This window comes from Pleurodeles waltl, chromosome 1_1 (genome assembly GCF_031143425.1).
Source record: "Pleurodeles waltl isolate 20211129_DDA chromosome 1_1, aPleWal1.hap1.20221129, whole genome shotgun sequence".
NCBI lineage: Eukaryota > Metazoa > Chordata > Amphibia > Caudata > Salamandridae > Pleurodeles > Pleurodeles waltl.
Window position 1 is genome coordinate 130,064,269 of NC_090436.1, and position 21,887 is coordinate 130,086,155.

The 21,887-nt window shown below is 45.6% G+C and overlaps 1 protein-coding gene across 3 annotated transcripts in view; it reads right to left on the minus strand.

Annotated features, from left to right (window-relative positions):
- Window positions 1-11,363, minus strand: part of FDX2 (ferredoxin 2) — a 67,103-nt gene extending 55,740 nt beyond the window's left edge. The window contains exon 1 of one of the 3 annotated variants that reach the window (XM_069218859.1): window positions 11,119-11,359. The gene's annotated coding sequence lies outside the window, so the exon portion shown is untranslated. Of the gene's footprint in view, window positions 1-10,789; window positions 11,026-11,118 lie in introns of those variants that run through there. The other 2 variants (XM_069218860.1, XM_069218862.1) reach the window with 2 other exon arrangements.
- Between the last annotated feature and the right edge of the window lie 10,524 nt (window positions 11,364-21,887).

A 21,887-nucleotide genomic window follows, 5' to 3' on the forward strand; every position in this document is an offset into this window, starting at 1 on the left:
ATGAATAGTGGCCCACGTGGAATTACATCAACTAGTTGGAAATACAAATTACCTATAAGCAACAAGTTCTGCAACATCAGATGGGATATGAATTGTGAGTACTTCCCAACAAGTTCCCAACAGGGGTGTTGCAATTCTATTTAAAAGACACCAAATAATAAAGACCACTAGATGTAAAGCCAATAGCTCTGGAAGATGGGCCATTGCACAAAATGATTTGGTCATGCAACACTTCACTATATATGCTGTTTATTAATCCAATTAGGATGACCCAGGTACTTGAAGCAGCAGGGTGGACTTTGGCAATAAATTTAAGAAGGGATTTTAACTGTATGCTCGACTATAAAGATGATTCCATAAATAATTGCTCCGTTTCCTGGAGGAGGAAGGTATAATCGGACATACATAAACAAGAACAAGTTTATGGTCTGGTGTGCATAACAGGAGCGGAAAAGGGGCAAGATTATATTTACATTCAACTCTCTTGTCCACAGACACTATCCTAGAATTGATATGGGTAATATCTTGGGCACGCTAACCTTGTCTCAGATCATTATTTTACCAAATATTACCTCGGATGACAAACCTTTACTTTTAAAGATTACCACTGATCCCCATAATTTCCCATCTTTTGGTGGACTTTCGGTAGCTTTCTATTAGTGGATATGCATTCAAGCAGTTTATGGATGTATTACGGTGCTTCTTACCTTGAATAATGGTACAGAGCCCCTATATACCACTTGGGAGGTTCCAGAGGCATACACTCAGGATATTACCATTAGATAGGTCTCTAATACAAACAAATTGCCACATAGACACGTAGGATGAAAGGTAATGTGATGCTTTGACTATAAGATGGAGCATGCGAAGCTATTTGATCTGGGGCAGCAAATGAAAAAGATATATTTTTTAAAAATATGTTGACATATTGGCAGGCAATGCAAGAAGAAAACTGGTGTAGGCTACCTATTTCATAAAGGCTTTGGCCGTGAATATGGAGAATCCGTGGGCCGTATCCCCACTCACAAATCAGGAAAAAGCAATTCCGGGGCTATTCGCTGTATCAAAGACAGTCAAGCAGGATGCCAAAAATCAGACCACGAACATCCTGCAGCAATTTCAGAACTATTATCAATCATTCTATATGTAGAACTATAATGCACTTATAAGTGCTGATGCACTTGAGAGATCACTTTCTCCCAAATTCTGTTCCCTTAGCGATATACTAATTAATGATTTAGAAGTGAAATTACATTTGAAGATGTTGACATTAAATTCCTATCTTCAGGTGATGCCTCCGACGAGGACTCAATAACTCTCGAGTTCTTTAAACCTTTTTCAAATGAATTAACTGTAACTGATGTGCAAACATCTGTATAAAAATTAATCAGGGCTGTGAAATCCTCCCTTCTGGAATTTTCAAATATTAACATTTTTCTAAAGAAAGGGAGATCAGTAGACCAGTGTGGGCCGTAACATCTGATTTCTTTATTCAATGCAGGTGCCAAAATCGACTCCAAAGTGCTCGCCAATTTGGTGACTGAATTGCTGGTATTCCCAGAGCACCATTGTTTTCTATCAAGCATGACCCAACAGTTCATATTTAACAATGCTATTTTCCTAACATTACAGAGCACATACATTAGAGAAACAGCCTGGTAGGATTCTCCAAGATGCTTTTGCGCATGTGTCTTGGCATTTTAGTTGGTCAGTCATTGGTAAAAACGAGGTTCCATTTATTTTTCGGATAGATTAAAACCCTGCTGCTAGAGAGGTTGCTGTGTGGCATTTCTCCAACTGGATACAAATATGACATGATACCCATTCAGGCCACCTCAGAGCACCAATGCTATCTGCAATCTATCTATAACCATATTTACAACACATTTTAAAATAGCTCTCAAATTTAACCAGTTTCCAAAAATAGTCTTCAGATTTAAGTGGCAACATTTGCTGAGATTGTTGCCATTGTGACAACAGCAGTTAATCAGGTTGAGGTTACAGCTGAACAATTTGGTATTTTATCAGGGAATAAATTGTTTCCAAAACTCAATTGTTAATCTTCTAGTGGGATGTGCTGATGAACGGCTGGTAAGAGAAACAACATATCAGGGGGAAAAAATATGTTGTGGCATCAGATTCATTATACCTCTTAAGTACATAGTACTCCTATAACATTTGGTGTTTTAATGAATCACAAGCACCACCTGCATTTAGTCTGATTAGACAGTGTAAAGTAATAAAAATGAATATTCTCCCCAAATGTCTGTCATTTTCACTCTATCCACCTATTGGTCCTCAAATAATTTTTCAGCATCTTTAAAGTGCTATTAGTAGCTTCATCTGTGGCTATCGAGCAGCCATATGGGCTATTCAATTTACCAATCTACATCTGAATAAAGTTGTTTGGGCTCTTCCTGATTTTAAGTTTTACTTCTGGGTTCGTTTGGGATGCATTAGTGCTTATTCAATGCTGAGGATGATCACATTGCAAGCATGTTTCAAATGAACATTGAATCTAAAGTCACAGGGTGGATTTCAAGGGGCTGTTAACTTCTTTTTATTTCAAGAGGTTTTGACTAGTCAAAGAAAGAGAAGGGAAAAACATATGCATACACAAGCAACACACGGGTTCAGTTTTCTTTGCAATCTAGGGCTTGTTTTTTTATTTGTAATGATATAATAAAAGGAGTACAAAAAAGGCAAATGGAAAAAAGGGAATTGCTAGGTTCAAGGGGAAGTGAAAGGTGGTGGAAAGATGGCCAGGGGCTTGTGATGGGAATTATTTTCATTCCGCCTTGGGGATGAACATTAAAACATTCTGGATTCATTTCAGAATGAGAAATTGTTGGAAATGGCCCTTTCTGAAGGGTCATCCCTAAGCTTTTTTGCCTTCCTTCTCCTAATTTTGCTGAATTTGATTTTGGTGGCCTTAGGATTCTGTGCTTGTGATCATGGCTAACCAGTGCAAAAGTGATTGTGCTCTCTCCTTAAAACATGGCAACATTGGCTTATACCCAATTGGAATATTTAATTCACTTATAAGTCCCTAGTACAGTGTCATTACATGTGTCCAGGGCCTGTAAATTAAATGCTAATGGGGCTGCAGGACTGATCGTACCACCCACTTGCGTGGCCCTTTAACCATCTCTCAGGCTTGCCACTGCAGAGCCTGTATGAGCAGTTTAAAATGCCATGTTGACCTGGCAAAATACCCCTTATATCAGACTTAAACCTTCCTTTTTAATACATATAGGTCACCCCTAGGTTATGCCCTGGAGAGCCCAGAGGGCAGTGTTCAATGTATTTAAAAAAGCAGGACATATACTTTAATGCTTACATGTACTGGTATTGAAAAACTCAAATTTATTTTTCACTACTGAAACGCCTATTTCTCCCGTAGGATAATATTGGAGTTGCCTTATTATGTTTTATATGTGTAATTTCCAAATGATAAGATATAACTCTTTCAAGTTTGGTATCTCTGGAATCACAACGTAAAAAAAATTCTACCTTACAGTGAAGTCAGATTTTAATTGCAATTTTGAAAATGCCACTTTTAAGAAGTTGACATTTTCGTACTTTGGTCGTTTGCTGCCTGTCTCCGATTAACAGTATTTGGTAGGTGACAGCTGGGCTTTGTGTATTTCCCCTAGACAGCCACACACAATGGGAGCTTAGGTTTGACTTGATGGGCCATCCTGGCAGGATGGGAGGGAGGGGCTGGACCTATCCTCACTCACACCTGAATGGGTCCTGTCCTGTCCACACATAAAGGTGTGTATAACTCCCTGTAGTGAGTCTGGAGCCAGGGCAGGAAGGACAGGACCTCTGTGCACTTCAAAGGCCTGTCTTTTAAATATCCCCCACTTCAAAAGCACCACTGGGTATAATTAGAGGGCCTCAGGCACCACCATTTCAGTATACTTCTGGACCGGTGGATACTCTGCCAGGAAGGACTGCTGTGCAGTTGAAAGGAGTGCCACTCTGAAGAAGCAGTTGTCTTGCAGTGCCGATTTGCTTCCCTTTTCCTGGAGAGGAAGAACTGGACTTGGAACCCATTGTAAGTGACTCAAAGGGCTAGTTTGCTGGCTTCCTGATCTGAGCCTCAGGGAGATAACAGGCTCCTTGACCCATTTTCAACAAGCTCATGCCTCCCAAAGAGGCGCCCCACGGGTCCGAGTCCCTTGGAAGTGTTTTAGAGCTCTTAAAGTCAATCTTTTGGCCTCTTCGCGAACAAAATGGGCCAGTTCAGCCCAAAACCTAGTTGTTCACCCGGAAATCCAGCACTGGCACCTGCAAGTTTGTCTCTTCGCACAGCAAGCATCATCCGCCCATGTGGATTGCAATCATGAAGCTCCAGTCCGTCCACCCGAACTGCTCCTCATGCTCCACCAACCATCGCCAGAGACGCTGTTGTTGCTCCTGACAAACTTCTTTCTCGTGAATGGGACTCTAGGCACAATTCTTGAGAAGGTAAAACTTCAGCGGGACTAATCTGCAGTTGTATACGACGCGTGCTCAATCGCTGTCTGCTAGAACATTTGACTCGTCCAGTGCAACCAGAAAGCCGGCACTTTATTCTTTTAGGCACTATTGTAAGGAAATGGCTCCCTGTTGCAATTACCCCCCACTTTTTGCCGAATACTGATGCTGACTTGACTGAGAAGTGTTCTGGGACCCTGCTAACCAGGCCCCAGCACCAGTGTTCTTTCACCTAAAATGTACCCTTGTCTCCACAATTGGCACAACCCTGGCACCCAGGTAAGTCCCTTGTAGCTGGTACCCCTGGTACCAAGGGCCCTGATGCCAGGGAAGGTCTCTAAGGGCTGCAGCATGTCTTATGCCACCCTAGGGACCCCTAACTCAGCACAGACACACTGCTTGCCAGCTTGTGTGTGCTGGTGGGGAGAAAATGACTATGTCGACATGGCACTCCCCTCAGGGTGCCATGCCAACCTCACACTGCCTATGGCATAGGTAAGTCACCCCTCTAACAGGCCTTACAGCCCTAAGGCAGGGTGCACTATACCACAGGTGAGGACATGACCACTATGCACCTACAGTGTCTAAGCAAAACCTTAGACATTGTAAGTGCAGGGTAGCCATAAGAGTATATGGTCTGGGAGTCTGTCAAAAACTAACTCCACAGCTCCATAATGGCTACACTGAATACTGGGAAGTTTGGTATCAAACTTCTCAGAATAATAAACCCACACTGATGCCAGTGTTGGATTTATTAAAAAATGCACACAGAGGGCATCTTAGAGATGCCCCCTGTATTTTACCCAATTGTTCAGTGCAGGACTGACTGGTCTGTGCTAGCCTGCTGCTGAGAGATGAGTTTCTGACCCCATGTGGTGAGGGCCTTTGTGCTCTCTGAGGACAGAAACAAAAGCCTGCTCTGGGTGGAGGTGCTTCACACCTCCCCCATGCAGGAACTGTAACACCTAGCAGTGAGCCTCAAAGGCTCAGGCTTCGTGTTACAATGCCCCAGGGCACTCCAGCTAGTGGAGATGCCTGCCCCCTGGACACAGCCCCCACTTTCGGCGGCAAGTCCAGGAGAGATAATGAGAAAAACAGGGAGTCACCCACCACAAAGGACAGCCCCTAAGGTGTCCTGAGCTGAGGTGACCCCTGCCTTTAGAAATCCTCCATCTTGATTTTGGAGGATTCCCCCAATAGTAATAGGGATGTGTCTCCCCCCCACCCCCAGGGAGGAGGCACAAAGAGGGTGTAGCCACCCTCAAGGACAGTAGCCATTGGCTACTGCCCTCCCAGACCTAAACACACCCCTAAATTCAGTATTTAGGGGCTCCCCAGAACTTCCTGCAACCTAAGACAAAGAAGGATTGCTGACCTGAAAGCCCTGCAGAGAAGACGGAGACACCAACTGCTTTGGCCCCAGCTCTACTGGCCTGTCTCCCCACTTCAAGAAAAACTGCAACAGCGACGCGTTCCACAGGGTCCAGCGACCTCTGAAGCCTCAGAGGACTACCCTGCATCTAAAAGGACCAAGAACTCCTGAGGACAGTGGCTCTTTTCCAAAGAAGAAACATCTTTGAAACAAAGAAGCAACTTTTAAAGAACACACGTTTCCCGCCGGAAGTGTGAGACTTTGCACTCTGCACCCGACGCCCCCGGCTCGACTTGTGGAGAAACAACACTACAGGGAGGACTCTCCGGCGACTGCGAGCCTGTGAGTAGCCAGAGTTGACCCCCCCTGTGCCCCCACAGCGACGCCTGCAGAGGGAATCCAGAGGCTCCCCCTGACCGCGACTGCCTGCTTCAAAGAACCCGACGCCTGGTAAAGACACTGCACCCGCAGCCCCCAGGACCTGAAGGATCCAACCTCCAGTGAAGAAGTGACCCCCAGGTGGCCCTCTCCCTTGCCCAGGTGGTGGCTTCCCCGAGGAGCCCCCACCTTGCCTGCCTGCTTCGCTGAAGAGACCCCTGGGTCTCCCATTGAATCCTATTGCAAACCTGACGCCTGTTTGCACTCTGCACCCGGCCGCCCCCGTGCCGCTGAGGGTGTACTTTTTGTGCTGACTTGTGTCCCCCCTGGTTCCCTACAAAACCCCCCTGGTCTGCCCTCCGAAGACGCGGGTACTTACCTGCTGGCAGACTGGAACCGGGGCACCTCCTTCTCCATTGAAGCCTATGCGTTTTGGGCACCACTTTGACCTCTGCACCTGACCGGCCCTGAGCTGCTGGTGTGGTAACTTTGGGGTTGCTCTGAACCTCCAATGGTGGGCTACCTTGGACCCAACTTTGAACCCTGTAGGTGGTTTACTTACCTGCAAAAACTAACAAACACTTACCTCCCCCAGGAACTGTTGAAAATTGCACTGTGTCTAGTTTTAAAATAGCTTATTGCCATTTGTGTGAAAACTGTATATGCTATTTTGCTAATTCAAAGTTCCTAAGTGAAATATCTTTCATTTGAAGTATTACTTGTAAATCTTGAACCTGTGGTTCTTAAAATAAACTAAGAAAATATATTTTTCTATACAAAAACATATTGGCCTGAAATGGTCATTCAGTGTGTGTTCCTCATTTATTGCCTGTGTGTGTACAACAAATGCTTAACACTACCCTCTGATAAGCCTACTGCTTGACCACACTACCACAAAATAGAGCATTAGAATTATCTCTTTTTGCCACTATCTTACCTCTAAGGGGAACCCTTGGACTCTGTGCATGCTATTTCTTACTTTGAAATAGTACATACAGAGCCAACTTCCTACAGCTATACTGCAGTTTATTCTTTAAAAATGGATAACTCCAGTTCTACTGATTGGATTTTTGTCGTTTTGGTCTTGTTCTATTTAATAAATTAAGTTATATTTCTCTAACCTGATGTGGGAGTCTTTTTGTATGGTGTTTTTATTGATTTACTGTTTGAAGTGTTGCACAAATACTTAACACATTATCTTCAAGTTAAGCCTGACTGCTCTGTGCCAACCTACCAGAGGGCGAGCATAGGTTAATTTGGGAATTGCATGTGCTTTACCCTGACAAGAACTGTGGTTGCTGCTTAGCCAGGGCTCACACCCCAGTCAACCAACAACCCAATTTACAACAGATATAGAATGAATCAGATTTTATGCAGACGTACAGGAATAATCAGTATCAGATCAGTGGGTACTGCAAATGATCTGCAATGGTTTTCAAGTATGTTTTCACTTCCCTCCACAGACTTCTTCTGCATGATCTTTCTTCCAGAGAACCCAATGAAGAAACACGCTATACAAGAAGGAATCCAAAAATATCTTCAGAAGGTGATAATTCCTGTATAATACTAGCCAAGAAAGAAAGCAGTTTATTACATTATTTTTCTAATAAAATAGTCAATGAGGGAGCACAGACCAGTTTCGGGTCAATAAACTATAATTATTCCACATGTCAGATTCAAAATGATGAATGACAAATTTGAGTTTCTAGATAACACAATAAAAATCCCAAATCGAATTAGAAAAATAGAGTATATTTTAATAAATAAAATGACACCAAAATGACAAAAACCATTCAAGGGAACCAGCAATATGATTTTTTAAAGCTGAAAAGAAAAATAGCACTAAGAAGTGCTAAGCACCAACCGTGGTCAACTGGCTGCTGTAGATCGGGACCTAGGAGCAATCACAGGCTAACCCCAATGGAGCGCGGGTTGGATGCAGAAATTGGGTTTGACCTAGTCTGAGGTCTTACTATGGGACTCTGCCTTAAAAAGTAATGTCCAAAATCTTCTGCAAGGTCAGCTAGCTGTTGGACGTGGTCCCGGTGAAGCTGTTTATTGTTAGGAAGAAAGCTAAGAGTGGAAGAAAGCTGAATTTCATGCCCAGGAAAGTCCTCTCACCAGCTTTGGTGCCTTTGCACGGTCAAGATTACTAAGTTTGCACTTAGTCACCTTAATCGAGCTCACATACTTGAGCAAAGCAAAGCTGAAGGCTGTAGCCAAAGAAGGCTCCACGAGGCTGAATACCTTTTTCACGAGGTCCTGTTATGTTGGATTTGCTGCTGCAGAGAAGCTCAAAGCGAGGGAAACCTTAATCTTCAGCAATGCTCTGTGGGTGGATCAGCTTGACAGGTTTCTCCCACTGCTCAAAAGGTCTGGAGGTTGAAAAAGATTTTAGGTCCCAGATTTTCCTGGGGTGGTGGGAAATTTCCATCCAGACAAAGCCAGGGACCCAGGAACAGCAGTTTGGGATCAGAGCTCATTAGCTGGATGGGAAGCTAATGTGTAATTTTTGGTTTGCGAGTGATGACTTTGAGTGATGACTGTGGTTAGGAAATCCTGGACTTAGAGCAATGAAGATTACAACTAATTAACCTGGGGCATGCACAAATGGTAGCTGATAATATCCGATTAATGCTAGTGGCCAGGGATGGAAACAGAACATACCACACACAGAAAAAAGCACCCGATTTGAAAGCTCCCACCATAATCTTGTAATTGGAGTTGATGAGCAAAGAGCGCATCTATTCCAAAGTAGCTCCTGTAATTCCAGTCCATTTTTTCAGCTGTTTTAACAGCTTGGTGTGGTGGATTGAGGCTGTCTAGTTTCCCTCATCCAAATATGGCCATTGATGCACAAGGTTTTGAAATTGCTATGTTGGTAGCACCGAGAGCCTGAATCCTGACTGGCAATCATAAAGTGCATGACTGTTCTTAATAACCTCCTGATGATGCCTTGATATTTCCTTCTCTGACTGGGAAAGGGATTTTTGAAATTGCTCTGTGGTACATCAGTAATCCTGGGCCCACTCTGAGTTTCAGAGGTAGGATGATAGTAATCTTATTATGTCTGGTTGTGTTGCCTGATGTTCACTGGCTGTACAACCATCACTGCTGAAAACCAAACCATACACCTATTTGGGTGTGTTATGCCTCCCCACTGCCCCGGTAGCTCAGGAAGAATCATGTGCTGCTCCTTCCATTAATCCACGGACAAATCATGTGCTACCTTCTCCCTGCAAGACATTGCCCACTCGTTGATAACTCCTACATGCAGCTCCTTGTGCAATTTGATCCTTACATGTTGCACCTGGCTTCTCCCTTTCATAAACAGTAATTTAATAATTAATTCCCACCCTTGTTATAGATTACCTAGTGGCGATTGCCACTAGGTAGTTATAGTTAGGACCTAGTTTCTATATAAAAAGCATGTTTTTACTTGCCTATATCTTTGGCGGCGCTTCATGAACCTTCACAAAACTTGTCAATTGCTGTCTGGGTCCCAAAACATGTTTTCCCCCATTAAATTTTCCCTAGGGATTTTGAACAGAGATAGCACCGAAACTACTGGACGGAATTACACCAAATTCAGCAGGGAGGTAGGTCCTGGCCCTGAAGGATTTTTATATTTATTTTTTGGCCCCACCTCCCCAGGACAAAATTATTTTAGAGCATGGGGGAAAGCCTGTCGGCCTCCCTCTGAGTCCTAGGCACCACAACCTCCTCAAGGCTTCAACTACTTAAGAAGCGGGTGGCACCCGACACCCCCTCCCTCTACTGCCCCAGGGACCACCACGTCACCAGGGCTGCATTAGTATTTTGTGTGGTGGGGGGGGGGGGGGGGTACATGCCCCCCACTGCCCCAGCGATCACCACCTCCGCAGGCTATATATTGTTAGAGGAGGGCCATGCAGCCCCCCTCATGGAACCACTGATGGCCCTGGGAACCGCCACCCCCAGGGCCAGCTGCTGCTATGTCTTGGGGTGCCCACCCCCTGGACATAGCTGTTTGCTGTGGCTTGGCTGCAGCTTTTGCAGTTTTATAAATTTTAATCCCATTTACATTTCCACGATCACCGCATGATGTACCTTCTGCCAGCCGCTTTGGCTTCTGTCCCTCCTTTCAGCCACAAGCATGTGCAACAATAAGTTCCTACAGCACAAAGGATCAGGTCTCGTTCCAAGCAGCCCTAATGTGATTCTTGTAGTCCTCATATGTTGTCCCCAAGCAAAAGTTTGCTGTATACCCCAAACAGACCAGCTCTAGTCGTAAAAGGGACTACTTTTATCCTGGGACAGTAGTGACTGGCCTTACCCTGCTACGACACTTGCGCATTTAGCAAGACAGTGTGTGCTAACATCTTCTGCATCAACAGTCCATGATCAACACCACCGCCCTGCAGTGCTATAGCTTGGCGCAATGCTTCACTTCAACAACTTCCAAAATCTTTATGCCCTTTTTCGGCTATATTCGCAGCTCGTGTTCTTCTCTACAACACTTCAAAGGTCAGGGTTTTAAACGCACACAAACACAGCAACAGGCACACGTTTTACCATTTGCACTTTGAGTTGTAAGCACGATTAACTTGCTGGGGTTGGTACTTGCACGTGATGAATTAGGGACAATAAACTAGAAAGCCACGGCATGCAGTACTACGATACTGCTCGTCAGGTTGCAGCTCCTTTGACGTAATCTGCTCCAACTTCCTAGCAGTCCCTGGGACATCCCTGCAGTATTCAAGGACGCTAAGCTCTGCTCAGTCCCCACGCAGCACATGGTTTTCATAAGCTTTCCCACCCGCAAACAGCCTGAGGTCAGTCTGTATCTAACGCCCCCCCGAATGGCGAGAGTTTATTAACCCACTTTCATTCTGTTTATTTACCTTTCACGCGCGACCCAGGTACTTCCGGTAGATCTATACCATCCCAACATGGCGACAGCGCACACGGGTGATCGTGACCTCGAAATCCTAATAGTAGAAGTAGACATAGGAGAATGTTCTCCGCAGGCTTCAGTCCCTGCTTGGGAGTCACCCAACCGTCATCAGCAATGGAAAGAGGACAGGGTTCCGAGGCGATGGCTCGGCTTCGGAGTTTCCCGTCTTTTTCCCTTCAAATGTAACCCCCGCCCCCACCCCCGGGCAGCGCGGGCTTTGATTGGCCCACATTATGGCTGCTCCTATTGGTTACAGCTCCAACAGGCTCAAGCTTGCGAAACAGCTTATGATTGGCTGCAAATGTGCCCATGTAAATAGCTGCACCGGATGAAGCTGCCAAGAGACAGACCTTGGTCTTACGGGTGCTCCAAGTGCTATCTTGCGGGTCACGGCATCTGACTGATCGGCTTTGACATTTAGTTGGTGGCGTCTGTGGCCTTTCTTGGGGGAACCTGGGGTCAAGTAGGTGTGTGCAGTGGTGAAAGAGGAGGCCTAACGATGGGAGATGGGGCTTGGCTGGTTGGTGGCAGAGTCCTGATGATGGTTAGCGGGGTGTGGCTGGTGTGGCCTAAGAATGGTTTATTAGTAGCTGCAGACATTCTCATGGCAGCTAAAGTCCTTCTTGTGTGGAGAGACATTTGGCTGGTTTTAGGTGAGGTTTGGCATTACGGGTAAGAACTGGCTGGTGAGAGACTAGGTCTAACAAGTAGGAGCAGAGGCCCAGCTGGTTCATCCAGAAATCTGGCTACTGGGTTATTAGTTCTATCTGGTCATCACTGAGAGCTGACTTATAGTTATTGTTACGGATGGTGGTAGGTGACTCCTAGGAGGAACTAAAGTCTGACTAGTGGATTGCAAGGTCTAATTGGTGGGGATGAGGTCAATTTGGTGAGGTCTTTGTGTTGGGCTGCAAGGCCTGTCTGGTAGCACGTGAGAGCTGACGTGTGAAAAATGGCCTGACAAGTAAAAGCGGAGGTTTCACTTGTGGCTTCATAGATTGGTATGGTGGTAGCGGTGGCCCTTTTTAGTAGAAGCTGAGGCCCAGCTAATGAGTGCTGTTGTCTAGATCATCTGCCTTGAAGACCCACTGTTGGATCATACTGGCTGGCTAATGGATCTTGAGGTCCAATATATGGCTTGTGATGTCTACCAGGTGGATCCTTCGGTGCATGTAGTGAGAGCTGAGGTGTGACTGGTATGTTTAGGAAGTTCTTGTGATCTTCTGATGTCTGTCTGCTGCCTCAACAGGTCTGGTTGGCAGGTTCTGACAACTGCCTGGTGGTATCTGAAATACTTTTAGTTACAACTATGTTTGAGCCTGTGTGTGCTGTAGTGGTACTGAAGTCTGATTTATGCTCACTGAGACCCGTTGTTGGGTCCTGATGTTTAGTTGGTGTGCCGTGATTATGTTCATAGATATGGTTGATATATTGTGACAGCTTTGTCAACAAAATCTGTCAGGGTCAAGAGTTATATCAAATGAGCCATAAACTCTGGCTCATATGTACTAGCACCCGACTTGTGGATCTTGTGGTTTTGATTTTGCATCCCATGTTGTGACTAGTGGATTATGAGGTCTGGCTGGTGGGACTCGAGGTCTGGCTCTTGGACCTGCAGTTTAGCTGTCAAAGCTGACTTCCAGTTTTTGTAATTGAGTTCCAGTTGGTGGAAGCAGAGGTCTAGTTTCTGGGAGCAAATGTCCTACTGGTGGGTCCTGGGTTTCAGCTGTGAGCCCCGGAGTCTGGCTGGTGGCAGCTGAATTTCTTCTGCTCTAAGCCGAGGTCCGAATGTGGGTCTCTGTGGTTCACATGGTGGATCTAAATGTCTGACTGGTGAGTCCTGAGGTCTGATGTGCTGCTCCTGCAGTCAGGCTCACGAGAGTTTAGGTTTGGCTGATAAGATTCTGAGGCCTAACTGGTGAGTTTCTGCTATATGGCAAGTCATTCAAGCCTCCCTTTGTCTGTCCATTTTGTGATACAGCAGGTGTGTTTTTTGGTGCTTTGTAAAATTGGTGATTGCAAGGCATGGCTGGCAGGTTACAAGGCCCAGCTAATGGGATGTACAATTCAGCTGCTTGGACATTTGGACTGGCTGGTGGACTTCAAGACCTTGTGTTTCTTCTGGTGTGTGGCGAAGCCAGGGGTCTGCCTGTAGGATCTCAAGGTATGGCTTGCAGGCCACATGTCTGACTAGTTGGTCACATAGTCTGTCTGGTGGGCTATAAGGTCTTGGTGGTTGGTTATGAGGTCCACCTTGTGAATTTCAAGGTTGGACTGCTTGGTCATGTGGTCTGGTTGCTTGGTGTTGAAGTCCATTAATTGGACTCAGTGCCCTGAAGTCTAGCTGGCAGCATCTAGAGTTCAGGCTGATGAACCCTCAGGTGCATCTTAAAAAGCTGTGATCTAGCCTGTTAGGAGCAAAGGTCTGTGAGGTAGGAGAGGAAATCCAGACACTGGCAGCAGGTCCCTAGCTGGTAGGAGCAGATGTCCTCTTGATGGGATCATAGATTGGTGGCCAGAGCAGAGGGGTGGCAGGTATGTCACAAAGTCCAGCTGGTGAGCCTTCAGGTCTAACAGGGGAATTCCCAGGCCAGACGCTGAGTCCTGAAGTATAGCTGGTGAGATCCCTGGTCCAGTTGAATGGAGGGTTGTGAGATAAGACCAGAAAGTTGTAGAATGACTGGTGGGCTCTGACACATGACTGATAAAAGCCAAGACCCAGCTTCTAATCTGGTCGCATAATTTCACTCTTTATTTGAATTAAAAAAATAGGTGAATTTCTCCCTGTTTACTTTCCGCCAACCCATGTCCAGAGTCCTGGCTATTATTTAATGAGTTCTAAATGGTGTGTCAAGAGATCTGGATCTTGTTCACTGAGGTTCTGCTGGTGGGTCATGAGGTGTGGCCGGTGTTTGAGAGTTCTGGCTCGAGGTTTGAGAGGTCTGGCTGGAGTGTTGAAAGGTCTGACATTTGGCAGCTGAGGTTTGCAAACTGGATTGGAAGGCTCGGTTGATGAATGTGGTGTTTGGCTGGCGGGTCCTTGTGAGGAATGCAGTTTAATATATGGTGTAGTTATGTGACCTCACTGTGTAATAAACTCACAAGCCTGTCTTCAGTCCAGTCAGGTTAATTTGCAAGACCTTAGCTCAACCACAGGTAGCTGTGGCTTCGAGCAGTCAGCCTTTGTCAAAGGAACAAGTGCACAGCATTTAGAAGTACCAAACCAGGTCAATAAGGAAGAAACACAAGACAGAAAATCTGACATTAATTTATAAATATAGTTCTTATTTATATGAATTTTTAGACACAGTGAAATTCCAGACCCTCGTTCGTAAATGAATAACACACTCAAAACAGCACTAAGAAGCAGAAAACATATTTCAGAACATTAATATTAAAATCCTGAGCTATTGCTTAAAATATAAATGGTAATCACACAGAATGCAAAAAGCAATGCAACTAAGTATGTCATGATCAGCAAAAACAGCAGGAACATTTCTAACATGGTTACTGAGTTCTTATTCGAACAATTTCATGTAATTCCTAATAGCTATACTAAGTTTTTAGTGAGCTTCTAAGATGGATCACACAGCATACCTGTTTTCATTATGAGATAGCAATTCAACTATTCTCTATCACAGCTTGTTTGGTGCTTGAAAGTAAACTGAAGGCCACTTCTGCCCAGGTTGTACCCTCCGACTTAGGCTGGTTAATGCCGCAAACCAGAATGATCTCTGACTTGATAGTCCTAGCGCATAGTCACTGTCGCCCTATGGTTCGAGTCCCTGAGCTTTTATAGTATCTGATCACAAATTTGTATCTTATATTTTGAAAACATTGCAGGGCTTGCAGGCAGTAAAGCATCAACAAAACTAAACATTCATGGCGTCAGATGTGCCATTACAATTAACATATTGATTATCGGTGGACAACATTATTGATATAAAGTCGAAGACCAGGGAAATTCAAGTAAGACTTTATTCCAACTCCACTGCTCCAACTGCTGCGTCCCTTCACAGGTCCTTCCTCACAAAGCCAACTGACCTCCCTCTCTCCCAACATTCCAATTGACCCAAAATCCTACACAGGGGGGAAGCACTAGGGAAGATACCATCCCATACAATGATTACCATAACGCTATATTAATGTGAATAGATTCCTTAACATTATGTAAGTTTATAACTATTATTATAACAACTATATCACAACCCATCTTCCCCCTTAACGAATTTTGAGAACTAATACATTCACCTTATAATATGATGTTAATATGCCTAACCATATAAAATATAACAAATAACAGTGTGTAAATAATTATAAACAAGTTACAATATATATATTCAAATTACAATTAGATATCATATACTATTCCACAGATACAACTCAAGGATTGACTTCATCAATATGTTCATTTATGTTATATTTGTGGTCACTTCATAGTCCTTGTGCCATAGTGGAGGCTTGATGTGTCGAAATCCCAACCTCCTTTGGAACTCGCTTCTAGGAGAATTTCTTGCCAAACCCTTTACCGCAGCTTCTTCCACTACGCTCCCTTTTTCTACTTCATCATTCACCGACAATTTGACAAGTCTGTCCATGCTCCAGCATTGACCATTATCTAATATCACTACATTTTTCTTAACTTTACTAATGCGGAATGGGCCCATGAATTTTGTGTCTTTCATACCTGCCTGTACTCCACCATATGGTTTCTTTATATACACTTGATCATTGACATTCCAATACTGTTTTTTTACTCCTTGTGTGGTCTCATACCTGCTTTTATATTTGTCCTGATGTTCGGAGATTTTGATATTGCTAAGACGGGTGGAATAATTACACTTATCCCCGCCTCCTAACCAGACAGGAAAAAAATTGGTACATGGTTTCCTGCCCTTCAACGCTGTAAATGGAGAAACGTTAGTGACAGAATTGGGGGTGGTGTGATATGCCCATAACATATCCCTGATAGCACTTTCTACATTCAAGTGATTGATACTTGCTAATTGAATGCAATCTTTGATCATACGATTTGTCCTTTCTGCTAGCCCATAAGCTCTTGGACAATATAGTGCTGTAGTAAGGTGTTTTACACCAATAGATTCAAGGAAGTTCTTCATTGCCCAGGATGTCAATTGAACTCCATTGTCTGTGATGAGAATTTCCGGAATACCCTCCACCGCAAAGGAGTCCTTGAAAAAATTAATGACTGCCTCAGTATTTATTTGATTGACTAATTTGGTGGTTATCCAATGTGACCGGTAATCGATCAGAACTAAGCCAAATCTTTTACTAACACCTGGAATATTGATAGGACCAATGATATCAAAGGCTACTTTAGTCCAGGGTTTATCTGGTATTTTGACCGGAGAAATCGGGATTTTGTGAACTATCTTACTTTTGTCACTAAGTGCACATATTGAGCAGGTTTTAACTTCTTGTTCCACCATAGCATCCATGTTAGGGAACCAGAACCTTTCCCTCAATCTAGCTTTGGTAAGGCTTCTACCTAAATGGCCTTCATGAGCTAACTTAATAATCTTGAGTTTCAGATCTTGTGGTGGAATGATTTTATCATTCCTAAATACTATATTGTCATGCTCATTAATTTCGTACCTCACTTCCCAGTAATTGCTGATGATTTCTTCAACGTTCTTCCTCAATGTTGGCCACCCATCCCTTGCCTTGGTTCTAAGCAAATTTAATGACTCGTTGTAGGAAGTTGGCTCTGTATGTGCTATTTCAAAGTAAGGAATAGCATGCACAGAGTCCAAGGGTTCCCCTTAGAGGTAAAATAGTGGTAAAAATAGATAATACTAATGCTCTATTTTGTGGTAGTGTGGGCGAGCAGTAGGCTTATCCAAGGAGTAGTGTTAAGCATTTGTTGTACATACACATAGACAATAAATGAGGTACACACACTCAGAGACAAATCCAGCCAATAGGTTTTGTTATAGAAAAATATATTTTCTTAGTTTATTTTAAGAACCACAGGTTCAAATTTAACATGTAATATCTTGTTTGAAAGGTATTGCAGGTAAGTACATTAGGAACTTTGAATCATTTCAATTGCATGTATACTTTTCAAGTTATTCACAAATAGCTACTTTAAAAGTGGACACAGTGCAATTTTCACAGTTCCTGGGGGAGGTAAGTTTTTGTTAGTTTTACCAGGTAAGTAAGACACTTACAGGGTTCAGTTCTTGGTCCAAGGTAGCCCACCGTTGGGGGTTCAGAGCAACCCCAAAGTCACCACACCAGCAGCTCAGGGCCGGTCAGGTGCAGAGTTCAAAGTGGTGCCCAAAACGCATAGGCTAGAATGGAGAGAAGGGGGTGCCCCGGTTCCGGTCTGCTTGCAGGTAAGTACCCGCGTCTTCGGAGGGCAGACCAGGGGGTTTTTGTAGGGCACCGGGGGGGACACAAGCCCACACAGAAATTTCACCCTCAGCGGCGCGGGGACGGCCGGGTGCAGTGTTAGAACAAGCGTCGGGTTCGCAATGTTAGTCAATGAGAGATCAAGGGATCTCTTCAGCGCTGCAGGCAGGCAAGGGGGGGCTTCCTCGGGGAAACCTCCACTTGGGCAAGGGAGAGGGACTCCTGGGGGTCACTTCTGCAGTGAAAGTCCGGTCCTTCAGGTCCTGGGGGCTGCGGGTGCAGGGTCTTTTCCAGGCGTCAGGACTTAGGTTTCAGAGAGTCGCGGTCAGGGGAAGCCTCGGGATTCCCTCTGCAGGCGGCGCTGTGGGGGCTCAGGGGGGACAGGTTTTGGTACTCACAGTCGTAGAGTAGTCCGGGGGTCCTCCCTGAGGTGTTGGTTCTCCACCAGCCGAGTCGGGGTCGCCGGGTGCAGTGTTGCAAGTCTCACGCTTCTTGCGGGGAGATTGCAGGGTCTTTAAAGCTGCTCCTTTGGATAAAGTTGCAGTCTTTTTGGAGCAGGTCCACTGTCCTCGGGAGTTTCTTGTCGTCGTCGAAGCAGGGCAGTCCTCAGAGGATTCAGAGGTCGCTGGTCCCTTTGGAAGGCGTCGCTGGAGCAGAGTTCTTTGGAAGGCAGGAGACAGGCCTGTGAGTTTCTGGAGCCAAGGCAGTTGTTGTCTTCTGGTCTTCCTCTGCAGGGGTTTTCAGCTAGGCAGTCCTTCTTCTTGTAGTTGCAGGAATCTAATTTTCTAGGGTTCAGGGTAGCCCTTAAATACTAAATTTAAGGGCGTGTTTAGGTCTGGGGGGTTAGTAGCCAATGGCTACTAGCCCTGAGGGTGGGTACACCCTCTTTGTGCCTCCTCCCAAGGGGAGGGGGTCACAATCCTAACCCTATTGGGGGAATCCTCCATCTGCAAGATGGAGGATTTCTAAAAGTTAGAGTCACCTCAGCTCAGGACACCTTAGGGGCTGTCCTGACTGGCCAGTGACTCCTCCTTGTTGCTTTCTTTGTTCCCTCCAGCCTTGCCGCCAAAAGTGGGGGCCGTGGCCGGAGGGGGCGGGCAACTCCACTAAGCTGGAGTGCCCTGCTGGGCTGTGACAAAGGGGTGAGCCTTTGAGGCTCACCGCCAGGTGTTACAGCTCCTGCCTGGGGGAGGTGTTAGCATCTCCACCCAGTGCAGGCTTTGTTACTGGCCTCAGAGTGACAAAGGCACTCTCCCCATGGGGCGAGCAACATGTCTCTAGTGTGGCAGGCTGCTGGAACTAGTCAGCCTACACAGACAGTCGGTTAAGTTTCAGGGGGCACCTCTAAGGTGCCCTCTGGGGTGTATTTTGCAATAAAAATGTACACTGGCATCAGTGTGCATTTATTGTGCTGAGAAGTTTGATACCAAACTTCCCAGTTTTCAGTGTAGCCATTATGGTGCTGTGGAGTTCGTGTTTGACAAACTCCCAGACCATATACTCTTATGGCTACCCTGCACTTACAATGTCTAAGGTTTTGTTTAGACACTGTAGGGGTACCATGCTCATGCACTGGTACCCTCACCTATGGTATAGTGCACCCTGCCTTAGGGCTGTAATGCCTGCTAGAGGGGTGACTGACCTATACTTGCATAGGCAGTGAGAGGCTGGCATGGCACCCTGAGGGGAGTGCCATGTCGACTTACTCGTTTTGTTCTCACTAGCACACACAAGCTGGCAAGCAGTGTGTCTGTGCTGAGTGAGAGGTCTCCAGGGTGGCATAAGACATGCTGCAGCCCTTAGAGACCTTCCTTGGCATCAGGGCCCTTGGTACTAGAAGTACCAGTTACAAGGGACTTATCTGGATGCCAGGGTCTGCCAATTGTGGATACAAAAGTACAGGTTAGGGAAAGAACACTGGTGCTGGGGCCTGGTTAGCAGGCCTCAGCACACTTTCAATTGTAAACATAGCATCAGCAAAGGCAAAAAGTCAGGGGGCAACCATGCCAAGGAGGCATTTCCTTACACAACCCCCCCCCCAAACGAAAGAGGATGAGACTAACCTTTCCCAAGAGAGTCTTCATTTTCTAAGTGGAAGAACCTGGAAAGGCCATCTGCATTGGCATGGGCAGTCCCAGGTCTGTGTTCCACTATAAAGTCCATTCCCTGTAGGGAGATGGACCACCTCAACAGTTTAGGATTTTCACCTTTCATTTGCATCAGCCATTTGAGAGGTCTGTGGTCAGTTTGAACTAGGAAGTGAGTCCCAAAGAGGTATGGTCTCAGCTTCTTCAGGGACCAAACCACAGCAAAGGCCTCCCTCTCAATGGCACTCCAACGCTGCTCCCTGGGGAGTAACCTCCTGCTAATGAAAGCAACAGGCTGGTCAAGGCCATCATCATTTGTTTGGGACAAAACTGCCCCTATCCCATGTTCAGAGGCATCTGTCTGCACAATGAACTGCTTAGAATAATCTGGAGCTTTTAGAACTGGTGCTGAGCACATTGCTTGTTTCAGGGTGTCAAAGGCCTGTTGGCATTCCACAGTCCAGTTCACTTTCTTGGGCATTTTCTTGGAGGTGAGTTCAGTGAGGGCTGTCACAATGGATCCATATCCCTTCACAAACCTCCTGTAATACCCAGTCAAGCCAAGGAATGCCCCGACTTGAGTCTGGGTTTTTGGAGCTACCCAGTCCAGAATAGTCTGGATCGTGGGTTGGAGTGGCTGAACTTGGCCTCCACCTACAAGGTGGCCCAAGTAAACCACAGTTCCCTGCCCTATCTGGCATTTGGATGCCTTGATAGAGAGGCCTGCAGATTGCAGAGCCTTCAAAACCTTCTTCAGGTGGACCAGGTGATCCTGCCAGGTGGAGCTAAAGACAGCAATATCATCAAGATAAGCTGTGCTAAAGGACTCCAAACCAGCAAGGACTTGATTCACCAACCTTTGGAAGGTGGCAGGGGCATTCTTTAAACCAAAGGGCATAACAGTGAACTGATAATGCCCATCAGGTGTGGAGAATGCTGTTTTCTCTTTTGCTCCAGGTGCCATTTTTATTTGCCAGTACCCTGCTGTCAAGTCAAAGGTACTTAAGAATTTGGCAGCACCTAATTTATCTATGAGCTCATCAGCTCTAGGAATTGGATGAGCATCTGTCTTGGTGACAGAATTGAGCCCTCTGTAGTCCACACAAAACCTCATCTCTTTCTTTCCATCTTTGGTGTGAGGTTTGGGGACTAAGACCACTGGGCTAGCCCAGGGGCTGTCAGAGCGCTCAATTACTCCCAATTCCAGCATCTTGTGGACTTCCACCTTGATGCTTTCCTTAACATGGTCAGACTGTCTAAAAATTTTGTTCTTGACAGGCATGCTGTCTCCTGTGTCCACATCATGGGTACACAGGTGTGTCTGACCAGGGGTTAAGGAGAAGAGTTCAGGAAACTGTTGTAGGACTCTCCTACAATCAGCTTGCTGTTGGCCAGAGAGGGTGTCTGAGTAGATCACTCCATCTACTGAGCCATCTTTTGGGTCTGATGACAGAAGATCAGGGAGAGGTTCACTCTCCGCCTCCTGATCCTCATCTGTTACCATCAACAGATTCACATCAGCCCTGTCATGGAAGAGCTTAAGGCGGTTCACATGGATCACCCTCTTGGGGCTCCTGCTTGTGCCCAGGTCCACCAGGTAGGTGACCTGACTCTTCCTTTCTAGCACTGGGTAAGGGCCACTCCATTTGTCCTGGAGTGCCCTGGGAGCCACAGGCTCCAGAACCCAGACTTTCTGCCCTGGTTGGAACTCAACCAGTGCAGCCTTTTGGTCATACCAAAACTTCTGGAGCTGTTGGCTGGCCTCAAGGTTTTTGGTTGCCTTTTCCATGTACTCTGCCATTCTAGAGCGAAGGCCAAGTACATAGTCCACTATGTCTTGTTTAGGCTCATGAAGAGGTCTCTCCCAGCCTTCTTTAACAAGAGCAAGTGGTCCCCTTACAGGGTGACCAAACAGAAGTTCAAAGGGTGAGAATCCTACTCCCTTCTGTGGCACCTCTCTGTAAGCAAAAAGCAGACATGGTAAGAGGACATCCCATCTCCTTTTGAGTTTTTCTTGGAGCCCCATGATCATGCCTTTTAATGTCTTGTTGAATCTCTCAACTAAGCCATTAGTTTGTGGATGGTATGGTGTAGTGAATTTGTAAGTCACCCCACACTCATTCCACATGTGTTTTAGGTATGCTGACATGAAGTTGGTACCTCTGTCAGACACCACCTCCTTAGGGAAACCCACTCTGGTAAAGATACCAATGAGGGCCTTGGCTACTGCAGGGGCAGTAGTCGACCTAAGGGG